Source organism: Lissotriton helveticus, chromosome 3_1 (assembly GCF_964261635.1).
Source record: "Lissotriton helveticus chromosome 3_1, aLisHel1.1, whole genome shotgun sequence".
Classification (NCBI taxonomy): domain Eukaryota; kingdom Metazoa; phylum Chordata; class Amphibia; order Caudata; family Salamandridae; genus Lissotriton; species Lissotriton helveticus.
Genome location: NC_136061.1, coordinates 455,210,988 through 455,226,416, shown reverse-complemented (window position 1 = coordinate 455,226,416; position 15,429 = coordinate 455,210,988).

Below are 15,429 nucleotides of genomic sequence, written 5' to 3'. Positions count from 1 at the left end.
CTAAGAATAAGAAATTGCCATTATCCGTATGGTTCACAATTAATACCTGGAAAACCACAGGCCAAGCTTGAGAAGGAAAGAGTGGTTCAGCATTCAAATGCTCCCTAGCTAAGAATGTGCTATGTGAATATACATACACACATACCTGGCTATACCTTGGTTGTTTGAAACCTGTCCAGAGATTTACCAAAGTCTCACCTGATCATTATGTCCAGAACAGAGACTGGTCAGTTTCCCAGTTCATTACCACTTACTGGGTCACAGATTTGGGCGCTCGTAACAAAGAAAGTGGCCTGCTTGCTTCCTCTGCCAATCCCAAACTATTACAAATGCCTGTGAATCTCCAACCTGTGTATCCCTGAATAGTTAAGCGTCCCGTAAGCATATAATGTTATCCTCCATTACATAGGGGCCTGTGAGCTCCATATAAGGATAATAAATAACACTATTAAAGTCTTCAAATTGTGCAACTACCCTTTTCTGACCAGGTTCAGAGATATGCAGAATTTCATATGTCAGTCCAGAGATTAATGAGCTTTTAACTCGGCTATTCTGGAGAGAACTGAGCCTACATTTAGCAACTCTTTACCAGTGTCAAGACTTTCAAGTCTCCCAAATGACCACCCCTTACCACCTGGCAAACAAAAAGTTTCCAACTGGCTATGTGAGAGATGATGTGAAATATGCAACTCTTCCACAAGTACATCCCTAACCTTCACAGAGACTAGCCGGTCGCCTACTTCGCTGTCCCTAACCAGGGTTGGAGATGCAGGCACATGCTATGCACTACTCAGGTTCACTGCTCCCACAAAGTGTTGGCTATTGATTAGGAAGCTGTAACTCACCTGCCCATCCGCCTAGCTCATATGTGGGCAGTCATTTAAGTAGGGCCTAAAGATGTGCTAGATTCCTAGAAATAGATCTTTGGCTGACACAGGCTCTACTCCACCTTAGCTTATCCACCTGTAAGATTAATGCAGTCCCTTCTCTTAAATGTATGTAAGAGATCAAGTGTAACACCAACATCAAGGCTCTGCTTTTTAGCGAAAAGCTGTTGTATTCCGGGACTTCTACTTTCCTTTTAAAGTTTACATACGGATTGAAAACTCTTAGCACTCAAAGTGCAGCACAAGAAGTCAAACATGGGAAAAGGTAACTTGGTAGTTCCTTCACCACATCATGCTACGATAAAGCAGATACCATTATGAAATTAGAGGATATTCAGAAGTAATATTAAAAACATATATTTTCAATTAACAGTTATGAACAAATGAAAAGATCAACCTCCCAGCAGAGGGGTGTTGAGAGGACCTTGATATAGGAATTAAAAGGATTGGAACAGTCCCGGGTGAACACCAATCCTCAGTAAGCAAAGATAGAGCTGAATACCTAGTAAGAACAAGAACAGGCTTATGACTTCTGGTAGTATAGTGATAACAGCTGGACAGCGATTATCTAGTCTGCGAACCAGTATGTGTTCATTGGTAGTGCTAATAAATACTTCCAGGAGGTGTTCTCCAAAAATGACTGGTGTCAGACCATCTCTTTGACATTAGAAATATTTTCTTTGCGATTTGGATTTTCTAATGGCTGTACAGGCAAGAGATGCCAACCAGTGTCATATTCATTACTGCAGTGCTTATTTGTACTGTCAATGAACTAAAATGTATTTAGTTCAAAGGAGAATTGTGCAAACACTGCAGCACAATCATTACACTTTTCATATGCCAATCGGCTGCCTGCGTGGAAACTGAAGGATTGGAGGCTGACTTATCAATGCCCTGGCCTACTCCAAGGAGCCCTGCTCAAAATGCTGTGACAACAAACAAACAATCAGGAGTTTCTAGCGTCACTTGAGCCCTCATCCCTGGCTTAGACCAGGTATCATATTTAACTAAAAAGCACCCAGTTGGAGACAGCATTACCTTCACCTCCAGTCAGCAAAAATGCGCTGTGCCCTGTAACTTCACAAGTAAGCCGACACACAAACCTATATATTAATGTTATTAAGTCAAGAAAAAGTGAAGAAAATTAGTGTGGTATCAAAGAGCAATTGTGGACGGCAAGGTTTGGGGCATTCTCTGTGCAAGATAATAGAGTAAAACAACGTCTATCAAACGACATTTTGTGTATATGGTATTGTAAGCTATGTGTCATTACATTATTAATTAACATTTATAACGAACAATAGCCTCTTAATTGTTTTGGTGGCTGCTGCTGGTGCATAATACACTCACCTATCTTACACAGTAACCCAGTGGAAAACATTACCAGAACACAAACCAGATACCTGCAGGTTGTTACACGCAGGGATCCGAAACAGGGGCATTCGTTTTTTTCAGTTTTTATGTTTCAAACCTCTGACTAGTAGTTTGGAAACACCGGGTCTATGGGGTAGCTGCAAAAAATTCCGAAGCCATCTTATTTAGTATTGAACCTTGAGGTGCTTGATACCTAGAGACCTATGTAACAAACTTCTTAAGCTTATAGACAGTGGGCCTATCTGTAACTAATAAAGTAAAAGAGAACAGCAGTTGATACGTGTACATTTTTGTGGCAATATGTTGAGTGATTCTGTTTTTCAGCTATGTTCTTTGAAAACTCATACACAGCATTTCTGTATGGCAAAGACTCATTATTACATGAAGCAGGCCACAGTGCTGCCGCTGATGTAAATGCTGAGAGCAGCCAAACGACAACCTCTGAGACCCTCTTGCCCTGAGAAAATTTCACTCACTGTTCCCTTCTTGGCACCTTAGTACCATCTTCGGTTCTGTTTAGTGGCGCTTCAATGCTTGTTCGGCCTTGTATGAGCGATGGCGGTTTACAGTTTGTACAACTAAGTTGCTGAGGGGGTGGTGTTTTGCTGCCTGCATAAAAGCAGTAAGTTACGCCTTGTTTCCACGTGGGGGAAGTGGGGAGCGTTACTGCTCAGGTGAGTTTTGGGCACAGACTTCGTAGCTGGGCAGGCAGCAGAGAAGGCACTGGCACATCTTCTTTTATTAATCTGCATTTTTGTTTAATTTTGTTTCGTTAATTTTTTGACAACTGTATTTTCTTCACACATATTTGCACAATTTCAACCGGAATACGTGACCATTGCTCTGTGCGCTCTGCAAAGAGGCCAACTATTGGATGACCAATGCATTTTGCCATTTGGGGTCTTGGCAAGATTTCAAAATTATTTCAAATCATGCACGATTCTTAATTATTAACTTTTGTCCAATACACAGCAGCACTTTAAAGACGGACAACATTGTGAGGCCTGCAAATCACTTGTTTCAAACCATACCTCACTGAAGCATGAAGTTACTGCAGAAGCGCTAACATCCAGTAAATCTAAAGGGGGGAAGGCAGTGGCTTTCTGGAGAGTGGCGCGCACTGCTGCTGAGGCTAACAGCTGATGATGCAATGCAAATATCCGGAGCCTCTTTTAAACCCAGCCCCTTTCACATTTCGTCACAGGGAGAGGTGGGATCTGAAAGTCTCGCTGATCACACCCTGCCCTTTAACGAGATGGTTGACAGACGGGGAATATAACAAATAAAAAAAATGACAGCAGGAAAGAAGAAGAAAGGAACTGCCACTGTAAGAGGCCTGTCCGAGCCCATGCACCTTTTAATTAATGAAATAGGCTCAGAAGGCCTCTGAAGCCCTGGGCCCCGGCCGGCCGACAGGGTGTGCACGTCATGTAATTAATGAAGAGCCTCTGAGGCCCGGCCGGGGCCCGTGCGTGCCGTGTGCACCAATTAGTTTATGAAGTGCAAGGCGCACCATTTCACTTCATGATGAAGTGATGGGGCCCCTGGAGTGAGGGGGGCTCCCCGCAACGCGGGGCCTGCGGGGGCTTGTGTTACGCCCCTGGTCTGATATCACTACTTTCTGATTTTAACAAATTCTGCCAAACCTCACTCAACACCGAAACCACCCACAGGGAGAGGAAGAATGGAAACATGTAGTACTGGGTTGAAGAAGAAGTAGATTCGCAGTAAGTAGGTGGGTCATTACCTCCTCAACTGCTTTTCTTGGTGTTTGACCAAAATATTGAATCGAAATATCGTGGGTCATATATATTTTGGCCAAAATACTATGATATTAGGAATATAATAACTTCATGGGACTAAAAATTGAATTGAAGGTAGGAATATAAATATTTAGCACTTTAATATCATATATACATATATTAAAATTATATATTACCTACTGGCGGTCGCCAGTAGGTATATATAGTTAGGATTTTTTCTCTATGGGATTTTTGAAAATTCTATGTCTAATAACTTTGGCGTTTGTGGACGGAATTGGCTGAAATTTTCAGGAAAATGGGACATTTTGTTTCTGAGCAGCCCCCGAAAATTTTGGGGGGGTTCGTCAAGGGGGGGCCGAGAAAAAAGGGGGGTCCCAAAACGTGTTTTTAACATTGAGTTTTCCATAGGGCGGTTGGCCTCACTTTTAGCCCGAACGGCTGAATGGATTTGCACGAAACTTGGCAAAATTGTAGGGACTGGTAGCCCGATGTGCCTTTGCTAGGTCTCAATATATGTGCTCCAGTGGATTTTGAGAAATTAACGTTCAAAAAAAGATATATATCTGTAACAGCGGACCAGGCAGCGCTCCGGTTCGCGGACTTTACGCGTTACGGAGCTTTGTGAAGCGAAGCTGATTGGTTCTCCGGCGTCTGTAAACATTCCAAACAGTCCGTAGCGGCCGCCATCTTGTCTCTCGGTAGGATCGAGAGACAAGAGGAGGCCAAAGCGAAGGGGCAAATGACCATAAGGGGGCATAGTAGATCCTCCCTGACCCTCTAGGTTTGATGTGGAGGTTTTAAAAGGGCCCCGCGGGGCAAAAAAAATTAAAATAATAATAATCGAACGGCTGAATGGATTTGCACGAAACTTGGCAAAATTGTAGGGACTGGTAGCCCGATGTGCCTTTGCTAGGTCTCAATATATGTGCTCCAGTGGATTTTGAGAAATTAACGTTCAAAAAAAGATATATATCTGTAACAGCGCTCCGCTTCGCGTACTTTTCGCGTAACGGAGCTTTGCGAAGCTGATTGGTTCTCCGGCGTCTGTAAACATTCCAAACAGTCCGTAGCGGCCGCCATCTTGTCTCTCGGTAGGATCGAGAGACAAGAGGAGGCCAAAGCGAAGGGGCAAATGACCATAAGGGGGCATAGTAGATCCTCCCTGACCCCCTAGGTTTGATGTGGAGGTTTTAAAAGGGCCCCGCGGGTCCAAAAAAAAATAATAATAATAATCGAACGGCTGAATGGATTTGCACGAAACTTGGCAAAATTGTAGGGACTGGTAGCTCGATGTGCCTTTGCTAGGTCTCAATATATGTGCTTCAGTGGATTTTGAGAAATTAACGTTCAAAAAAAGATATATATCTGTAACAGCGCTCCGCTTCGCGGAGATAAAATTATCTCTGTATTACCTAGCTGTTGCTAACACCAGTTAGCGACCGCTAGTAGGAGATAGCGACCATCTTGGGCCCCACTTTGCATGTCAGTGATATTTATCACTAATGACATGCAAAGTGGGCATGCCAAGATGTTAGCGACTTGAAACAGCCGCTAACATCGCTATCTCCTATTACCAACTTTTGGAGATATTCGCGCTAAGCTAGGCTGCCATAGGACTCTCAAAATGGTGGCAGGCTCTTTTCTTTTTGGGCCTGGTCCACTGAAATGGCCCTGGGACACCTTGGAAATCGGACGACTGTCTGCTAGGTCTTGGTTTTGGGGGCCCCCGACTCCTGCAGGCTTCTGGTGGGGAGCGGCTGCCATGATTGCTCGCGGAATGACCACGACGGAGCCACGAGATGGTGGTGCTTTCATGCTGACGCCAGCTTCAGTCTGAAACATCCAGAAACAAGGTGGGGCTTTCATCGTTTGGGAAAAAAAAAAGTTTTCATCCAATGAAAAGTGTTATTTTTAGGTCATATGATCAAGCCTTCCATCATTAGGAAACCAAAAGTAAAATGAACCAATGAAAAGTTTTATAAACAAGTCACATGACCTGTTATGCGGCATAGGGTATAAAATGCGGAGAAAATACGTTGGCACGTGAGGCGGCGTCAGTAGCGGACCGATGTGCGAATAGGCCGAAGGCAACACAACGCGCCAAGATCCGGATGGCACCGAGGTGGTGTCCAGCAAGTTGCAGCACTGGTGTGGCCATCCTACAATGCTGAAAGTCGGCGTGGGGCGCCCCGTTGGCCTGTGAGTTCGCGTCAGTAGCGGACCGATGTGCGAATAGGCCGAAGGCAGCACAACGCGCCAAGATCCGGATGGCGCCGAGGTGGTGTCTAGTAAGTTGCCGCACTGGTGTGGCCATCCTACAATGTTGAAAGTCGGCGTGGGGCGCCCCGTTGGCCTGTGAGATGGCGTCAGTAGCGGACCGATGTGCGAATGGGGCCAAAGGCAGCGCAACAATATTTTCGGAATAGAAGACACCACAAGGCGCTGAGATGCCAACATCCGGATGGCACCGAGGTGGTGTCTAGCAAGTTGTGGCACTGGTGTGGCCATCCTACAATGGTAAAAGTCGGCGTGGGGCGCCCTGTTGGCCTGTGAGATGGTGTCAGTAGCGGACCGATGTGCGAATGGGGCCAAAGGCAGCGCAACAATATTTTCTGACTAGAAGACACCACAAGGCGCTGAGATGCCAAGATCCGGATGGCACCGAGGTGATGTCTAGCAAGTTGCTGTACTGGTGTGGCCATCCTACAATGCTGAAACTCGGCGTGGGGCGAGCCATTAGCCTGTGAGATGGCGTCAGTAGCGGACCGATGTGCGAATGGGGCCAAAGGCAGCGCAACAATATTTTCTGAATAGAAGACACCACAAGGCGCTGAGATGCCAAGATCCGGATGGCACCGGGGTGGTGTCTAGTAAGGTGCACTGGTGTGGCCATCCTACAATGCTGAAAGTCGGCGTGGGGCGCCCCGTTGGCCTGTGAGATGGCGGCAGTAGCGGACCGATGTGCGAATGGGGCCAAAGGCAGCGCAACAATATTTTTGGAATAGAAGACACCACAAGGCGCTGAGATTCGGTTAGCACCGAGGTGGTGTCTAGCAAGCTATGCAGCTGAGTTGCGTGCGCACTTGCGGCGAATAGGTCGAAGGCAGCACAACAATGTTTTCTGAATAGAAGACACCACAAGGCGCTGAGATTCGGTTACCACCGAGGTGGTGTCTAGCAAGTTGCTGCACTGGTGTGGCCATCCTACAATACTGCTCCGAATAACGGCGTGGGGTGCCCGAAGGGGGGGGGAGGCGGCGTGAACGGGCCTTCCTAGGTGGAGGCTCGTCTGCTGTAGTGGGGCACCCCTTTACCGTTTCAGTAGCCATTCAGCTGAGTTTTGGCCGCTCTTGATGCTACAGCGACAGGCGGCTGCAACAGGACTCTCAAAATGGCGGCCTGTTCTTTGGATTTGGGCCTGGTCCACTAAAATGGCCCTGGGACACCTTAGAACTCGGACGCTCGATTTTTTTTTCCTTTCCTCTACATGCAAAAAAAGGTAAATGCCCGGTACGTTATACGCTTCATCTGCCACGATGTACTCTCCAGAGGAACCGAAAAAAAATATAGTTATGGTAACTATACCATGCATCGTCATATGGAGAGGTGGCACCAATTAATTATAGTGCTGCATAAAAGAGAGATTTGGAGGAGAACCCCCGACCTGCCAGTACATTCATCAAAGAAGTGGCACTGACAGCATCAGAGGCAAGGGAAACGGTCCCAAATATTTAGAAGAACTTTGCAAAGATTAAAATGACATGTTTAGATTGTGGCAAATTAATTTCATGTGGACAGATGAGTGTTACTCTATAAATACAGCATATGAACATCATCATAGTCGATGGTTGGTAGAGACATTTTGACTATATCCTGGACCTGCCCGTTCTCGCCCAAAATGGCGCCGGAATAAATGGGACTCGTAACTCCTTGTTGTGTACTGGTTGCAGAACCTTGAAATCACGAGATACGTATGCAGTTTTGAAGCACATGGCGGGTGGGGACGAGAATTGATTGAGTATTTCGACATCCCTATTGATATTAAGTTCTGATGTGTTATTGATTACTGTACTATTGAAAGATCGAATTAACGTCACGCATGGTACTTGCCCGCAAATGTATATCTAGATAATTTTATTGTAACTGGCCCTGTCGTATTTTAATTATAAAATGTACGTCCACCGATTCCGCAACTGTTAGACACCTTAGTTCTTGCAACCTAATGGCCCTCCCGTTACGTTCCTCTACAGTGTAAATGTCTACTCATCATATACGATTACAGTTTGCTCCGTGGCCGGCCCACGTGGTTATAGGCTCGTATTTGTATAATGAAATTTTCACAATAAAGGTTTTTAAAAGAAAACATGGTAGTAGTATATACATTGGTAAAGTTTTTAATAATAGTCACTGTTTTAGAATCATTAAAAGGCAAGTGAAATAAAGCAGACCAATCACATGAAGGGTAAAAGGTATAATACGCAGGAACGCAGTAAAGATAAATGGTCAAGGGCTGTTGTGTTTTCTACTCCTGCAACATAAAGTGATCGATAAGAATCTCATATTCAGGCGTATCGGCGACTAAGACAGCAGGTCGACCCTCTTTTGCTCAACGGCTCCGTCATGGGACGAAGAAACGCCCTTTTTCTCGAAAAAAGAATATATTTTACTTGCAGGACAGTTGTAAATTTTCCGGGAAAGTACATTAGCCTGGAACATTATAACATATATTTAAGAAAAAATAATGTTCGGAAGTAATAAAAAGCGTAATTTTTAGGTCATATGACCAAGCCTTTCATCATTAGAATAAGAAAAGTAAAATGAACCAATGAAAAGTTTTATTAACAAGTCACATGACCTGTTATGCTTACGTTACGCGCTGCGCGTCGCGCCCCGGATGACTTCCGGATGCGCTAACGCGGCGCGTCATATGACGCATTACGCGACAACGCAGGTCCAGAATATAGTCAAAATGTCTCCACCAACCAGCGGTCGGAACACAACCCCTTTCAGCAGGCTAAATAGTTCTGTTAAATGACAACAGAAGGGACAGGCAACAAGAACCATCAGTCAAAGAGGGGAGGGTTAGTTCTTCTCTACCGGGTTACATTGGGGCGCTACCGGAACTGATCGAATTGGTAGTCTACAGTGTTTCTGGATGTTTCAGACTGAAGCTGGCGTTAGCATGAGAGCACCACCATTTCGTAGCTCCGTCCTGGCCATTCCGCGAGCAATCATGGCAGCCGCTCTTTATCGTTATTTTGGGCGGGGTGGGTGGCGGAGCCGAGCTGTATTGCAGCCATCATGGTGTGGAGTTCAGTTCATCTCACTAGTTTCGTATTTGTCATGAGGGGTTGTTCTTAATGTTTCTATTTTAGCGAGGTCAAAAAGAGATCCCATTAGTGGTCTACTGATTTTGCTCGATTCCTTTTGTTTTTTTACACTTTTTTTCGTTATCTGCAAAGACTAAACAGAGTATTGCGACTCTGTGTTTGTTTGTAAATAGAGAATGAACCAAAGAGAACCAATTCTAAAACAGTAAATGCTTGGATAACAATCAATCAAATGGAGAGAGAAGCAGGCACGACGTATTACAACGGGGGCAAAGGCCTGCGTTAACTACCTTTCACTATCTGCAAAGATAGAGTACTCCTAATAGAAATGAGGGGGGGGGCAGCATTCAAAGCAGATCAGTGTGCATAAACACGAAAATGTTTTTACTTACCACGTACTTGACATTCGACAGCTTATGATATTTGCTATTAAAAAACCATTGAAATTCACTGAAAAAACCATAGGTTTTATAAATTTTATAAATTTTACATCATTCATGACATGGTCAGTGACATCACTGATGACATCACTGATGACATCTCAAATGACATCACTGATGACATCACTGATGACATCTCATTTGACATCAATGACCACATCACTGATGATATCATTCATGTGACAATACAATGCATCTCCTCACATTTTAATATAACCTCTGTTTCACCCAGTGTTAAATACAGAGTATAATTTTTGAAACCATTGACACACCAATACTAGTTACTACATACGCACTCACTGATTCCTACGTCTACACACACCTTCACTCATTCACCCATACAATCATTCATACATACAATCACTCATCTTTACAACACTATCATATGCACTCATACACCTATACAGACACTCACAGTCTGCCACTCATCCATGGAGTTACTCACACACCTAGTCAGTCCTGTAAAGAATCAATGACACTTCCATTTTCTTGTCTATACAGTTAAACATAGAGCACCTTACATTTTCAAACATATACTAACACATACTTACCTTCTTATACAATCATTGATACAAGTACACATTGATCTGCACAGAGTCACACAGGTCCCAGCCAGCCACACACACACTCAGTCTCCCATACAAATACTTGGGCAATCAATCAATAACCCATATAGTTACTCATATAGCTACTGATGAACACATGCAGCAGTTTACAGAACAACAGACATAATGATGCACAAATTAAGACAGTTTAGTCACTAACCCATGCACTCAGTGAGACACATTTAATCACTCACTCATACAGTCAGTCATGCACCTACTAAATCCTTCGTCCAGACACTTACACATCCACTCATTCTTCAATATGTAAGACATATTTAAACTGTACAGAAACAAAAAATCACTGGATGTTGTTATCAGTCATGTCATCAGTGATGTCATTTGAGATGTCATCAGTGATGTCATCAGTGATGTCACTGACCATGTCATGAATGATGTAATATGTGACATCATCAGCAGTGGATTGCGGGTGCGCGATATATAGTTAGTGCAACTAACTATATATGGAATTTCAATGGTTTTGTGTGGGTAAAATAAGGTTTTTTAAATGCTAATTCCTAACGATATATGGTCTATAACCTATGGTTTTTTCAGTGAATTTTCAAGGTTTTGTAAATGCTAATTCCTAACTATATATGGTCTATAACCTATGGTTTTTTCAGTGAATATATATATATATTCAAAACATCCGCAAACAGCCTGGCGCTCCTGACACATATAAAAGCCAAACGCGTTTCGGGCGTAGTCCCGCCCTTGATCACTGGCTGAGAGGAAATCAGTAGCTCTGGTGAATTACGCGCATTTTAATGTCCCCGCCCCAGTGGGCGTACGTGCAGAGCATGTTGGTCTTTGTAGTTCACTATTTAAATTAAACCTCAGTGGGCGCCACAGTACCTCCAAATGTTTCAATATACCCCAGTGGGTGTGTTAGGTGCTGCCCAGGGCGAAGCATAGCCATGAAGCATCCACAGACCGGACCCGCCGTATCAGCTGCACCTCTTTGTCACCGGTGCAGTCATCCCGCTGGTTAAGCAGTGGGGCCTTCTAGCGGCTAGGGCGGCCGCACATATTCAAAACAGAGTTCCCTCCAGGAAAGAAGGTGCTGCCCAGGGCGAAGCATAGCCATGGAGCATCCACAGAGCTACTGATTTCCTCTCAGCCAGTGATCAAGGGCGGGACTACGCCCGAAACGCGTTTGGCTTTTATATGTGTCAGGAGCGCCAGGCTGTTTGCGGATGCTGTCCCAGATTAAAGGAGTTAACCTGCCGTGTGTGGCCTTCTTTCCTGGAGGGAACTCTGTTTTGAATATATATATATATATGTTCACTAAAAAAAACAACGCTTAAAGGGCCGTTCTAGTTAGGAAATAGAATTTAAAAAATGTATAAATTCACTGCAAAACCAAAGGTTAGAGGGGCATTATAGTGAAGTTCAGATTTTACACGCACAAAACCATAGAAACTCAGCATTTATAGTTAGTTATTTCAAGTAAGTGTAACTTATACCGTAACGTGACTATAATTCATGCCCCATGCACAGTTTTCGCATCAATAATTTTACAGAAGATGTTGCAGTGATATTATCAATGATATCATAGAAGATGTTATGAGTGATATAAAATGTGGAGTCATTAGCAGTGCATGGCAATGGTGTGAGTTATAGTTAAGCTAGGACATGAGTTATTATTAATTGAGGCAACTCACGGCTAGGCCCTGTGGCGAACTCCACAAAGGCCACCAAAACTGCCCCCTTCCCAGGATTATTTCTTGAGACCACATCCCCTGTGGCCTGGCACATTTAGTGGGGAGGAGGGCACGCGTACCCCTCCCTGGGCGGAATTTGACCCCAGAGACTCCATCTAATTTTTTGGGGAGAGGGTGGGTCATGCCCCCTCTCACCGGACTAATTTTGGCACCGGGGACCCCATCTCTAGGACCCAAAACTGGATTTATTGGGGATGGAGGCACACATCCGTCCTTCCAGGGTCTGATTTTCGCCCCGGGGGACCGTATCTCCCAGGGCCTGGCCATATTGTAAACAGGGACGGGGCACACAGCCTCTCTCCCGGGCCAATTTTGAGCTAGGGACAGCAACCTCCCCATGCATTCCACCTTTTTAAAGGGGGAAAAGACGTGCACCCCCCCTCCCTGGGCCAATCTGGCCACGGGGGCCCTATTCCTGGGGTGTGGTCAAATAATAGAGCAGGAGGTGGGACACGCAGCCCCCCACCAGGGCCTATTCTGGTCCTAGAGACCCTATCCCCAACTTGACCCTTTTGCCAATAACTTAAGGGGGCTGCATGGCCTCCTTCACTGGGCAGATTACAACTCCAGGGACCCCATCCTCGAGGTTCAGCCAAGAAAGGCTGAGTGACCTGGAGCCCACCTAGGGCACCCACTGAATACTCGTTGGGTGCTGCGGGGAGAGCCCCATAGCCCCAATCGGGTCCTCACATCCACTGGAGCCACCATTGATCCCACCCACAAGGAGCAGCTAAAAATGCTACTCCCTGTATGCGGGAGCAATATTCAGATCTGTTTACCTTCCCTCATCACTGCAGGCAGGGAAACAGATCTGAGGTCCGCCTCCAATTGCCTGGAGCATTTTAAAGCTCCTGCCAGCTGAGAGAGGACTTTGTGTTTGGTCACACTTAGCTGGAGCTTTTCAATTACTCCTGCCAAGGGAGTGCAAAGACAGGTTTCTTGGCCCGAGCCAGTGCTGGCAGGGACACTGCTATGTCGCGGAGGTGGCACCCCAGGATGTAGAAGGAGCCGTCCATGGGTGATGGGGTCTTTAGGGCCCTAAATGGCTTTGGGAGGGAGGTCCCTACCCTTTCTATTTGCATCTGGCCCGGGTAGGGGATCCCCGGTGACAAAATCAGCCTGGTGAGGGTGGTCTGCATGGTCTACCTCCCCATTACTATTATGGCTGGGCCCCTTGGGGACAAGATCCCAGGGCTGAAATTGCCCTGAAGAGGGGGGGCTTCATGCCCCTCCCAAATATTTATAAGGCTGGGATCCTGGGGGTTTGGCCCCTGTACCAAAATCGGAACGAGGAGGTGGCCCATGCCTGCCCTCTTCCCGCAATATATATATTTCCTCCCTCCTGGGACCTGGCCCACCCAGGGGGTATAAAAAAAACAAAGGCTGGAAAAAGTGCTTGTTTTTAAAATCTTTTTTGCCAAGAACCATGGATCCTCAACAGATATGCGCCAAAATAACAACAAAAAAACATTTTTGTCCCCAAGCGGGTTGACTCTAAGTAAGTAAGTAGAGAATGTATTGTTTTTGATTAATTAAAACCATTACAAAAGGTGCACTCTGATAGACAGTTTTTGACTAGTTAAACATTTTCAAAAAGCACTCTGGTAAAACTCTTATGTGTTAAAAAATGCAAATGAGTAATCTTAAAAAAAACTGAACAGTTTACATCATGCTCTAGGCCACATGTTACAATTATGTAGGAATAAGGTCTTTTGTTGTTTTTACGCTTCCTCAAGGTGCCACTGGTGCTTGCTTTGCTGCTACTAATAGCAGGAATTTAACTAACTTTCCATTTTGTTGCTGGACCTTTGGATAGAAGCAGGCAAGTACTACCTGTCTACGTGTTCGTATACCTCGTTCAATAAAATGGGTTTTTAAGAGGCCTGCTCTTTCCTCTTTTAAACTGATGCAGGAGCAAATAAGATGTTCTATATCCTTGTTTCCGACCCGCATATCCTGCATGTTTTCCCGCAATTCTCTGTCAGCCACGTTGCGGCCCAAATGATTTGTAGCTGCTCAGAGTTATCCATGCATGGCTCCTATGTGCAAAGTCAGCTTTCTCTTCAGTCGGGGAAAGTTTCTTAATGACCTTATTCACAATATCCTTAAAGTGCGAGTGCGTTGTTGGAATTTCTGATAGGTCTACCAGGGCCCGACTGGGAACTGAAAGCAGCCCTGACAAATTTTGCCAGACCAGCCCCCGTTCGGCGCGTAGTAAGGCAGTCCGACCGCTCCTTGGGGTTGTCTCACCCCAAGAATATTTTGGAAAACGACAGACCAAAATAGTGAATTTTACAGCACATTTTTCATTACATATTCAAATGTTATCAACTTTCAAAGAACAGTAAATAGTAGATGATGACCTTAAAGAACATCAGGTTACCCACCCAGTCAGATGTACCCATAGACATTCTTTCAGAGAGCACCAAAAATAGACACAAGGAGTGAATCAGAGAGAACAAAGTAAAAGTGAGACCTGCCCCCACATGGTGTGTAGTGAGCAAGCACAGTGAGCAACCAGTACTAGGGGGAGTTTGGGGGGTTGAACTTCTCCCCCCCAAGAAAATTTGGGAGACAGAAAGGCCAAAACAAAGTATTTTTCATTACATTTTTCATTGCATTTTTCATTACATATTAGATTGTATTACATTTTAAAGCATAGTGAATGATTACCTTATAGAGCACCAGGATACCCAGTCATAAATCACAGACATTCCCACAGAGAACACTAAAAATGAAATGTCGAGCATGAAACGTGAATTTAAATATAACCAATTTATTCTTCATATAAAATTGCATAAATACATTTAAAAACGCAATTATCTTCAAACAATTGTGCAAAGGTTCAGAGTAAAAAGTGTACAAGACAATGTGCAAACATTAAATTATTTTTATATCCTGAGTTTTGTAAACAGTACTAAAATAAAGCATCTTATGTAAAGTGCAACAGTGCAGAACATTAAGATTGTGGGCATGTTGACATTGTAAACAGTTAACATGACCTGCCTGTAGTAGCAAATCCTTAATATGATATACTGTAAAACATAATAACATACTTCTTCTCAAACAAGTGTTATATTTAATTGCACTTTGCATTAATTTGTGTCAAGAGGGTGTTTCACGGATGAGATGTGGGAGCAAGTCCCCAAGCAACCACCCTTGGGTTTTGATGTAAAGCCCTACCTACTAACAAAGGTAGACCTGGCTTTAATACAAAAGCTGACGCCTTCTTGAGGTTGTCCAAGAATGCATGTATGCTCTAAAGTACAGCACAAATAAAGTACAGAAAACATTTTAAACTCTTCCTAA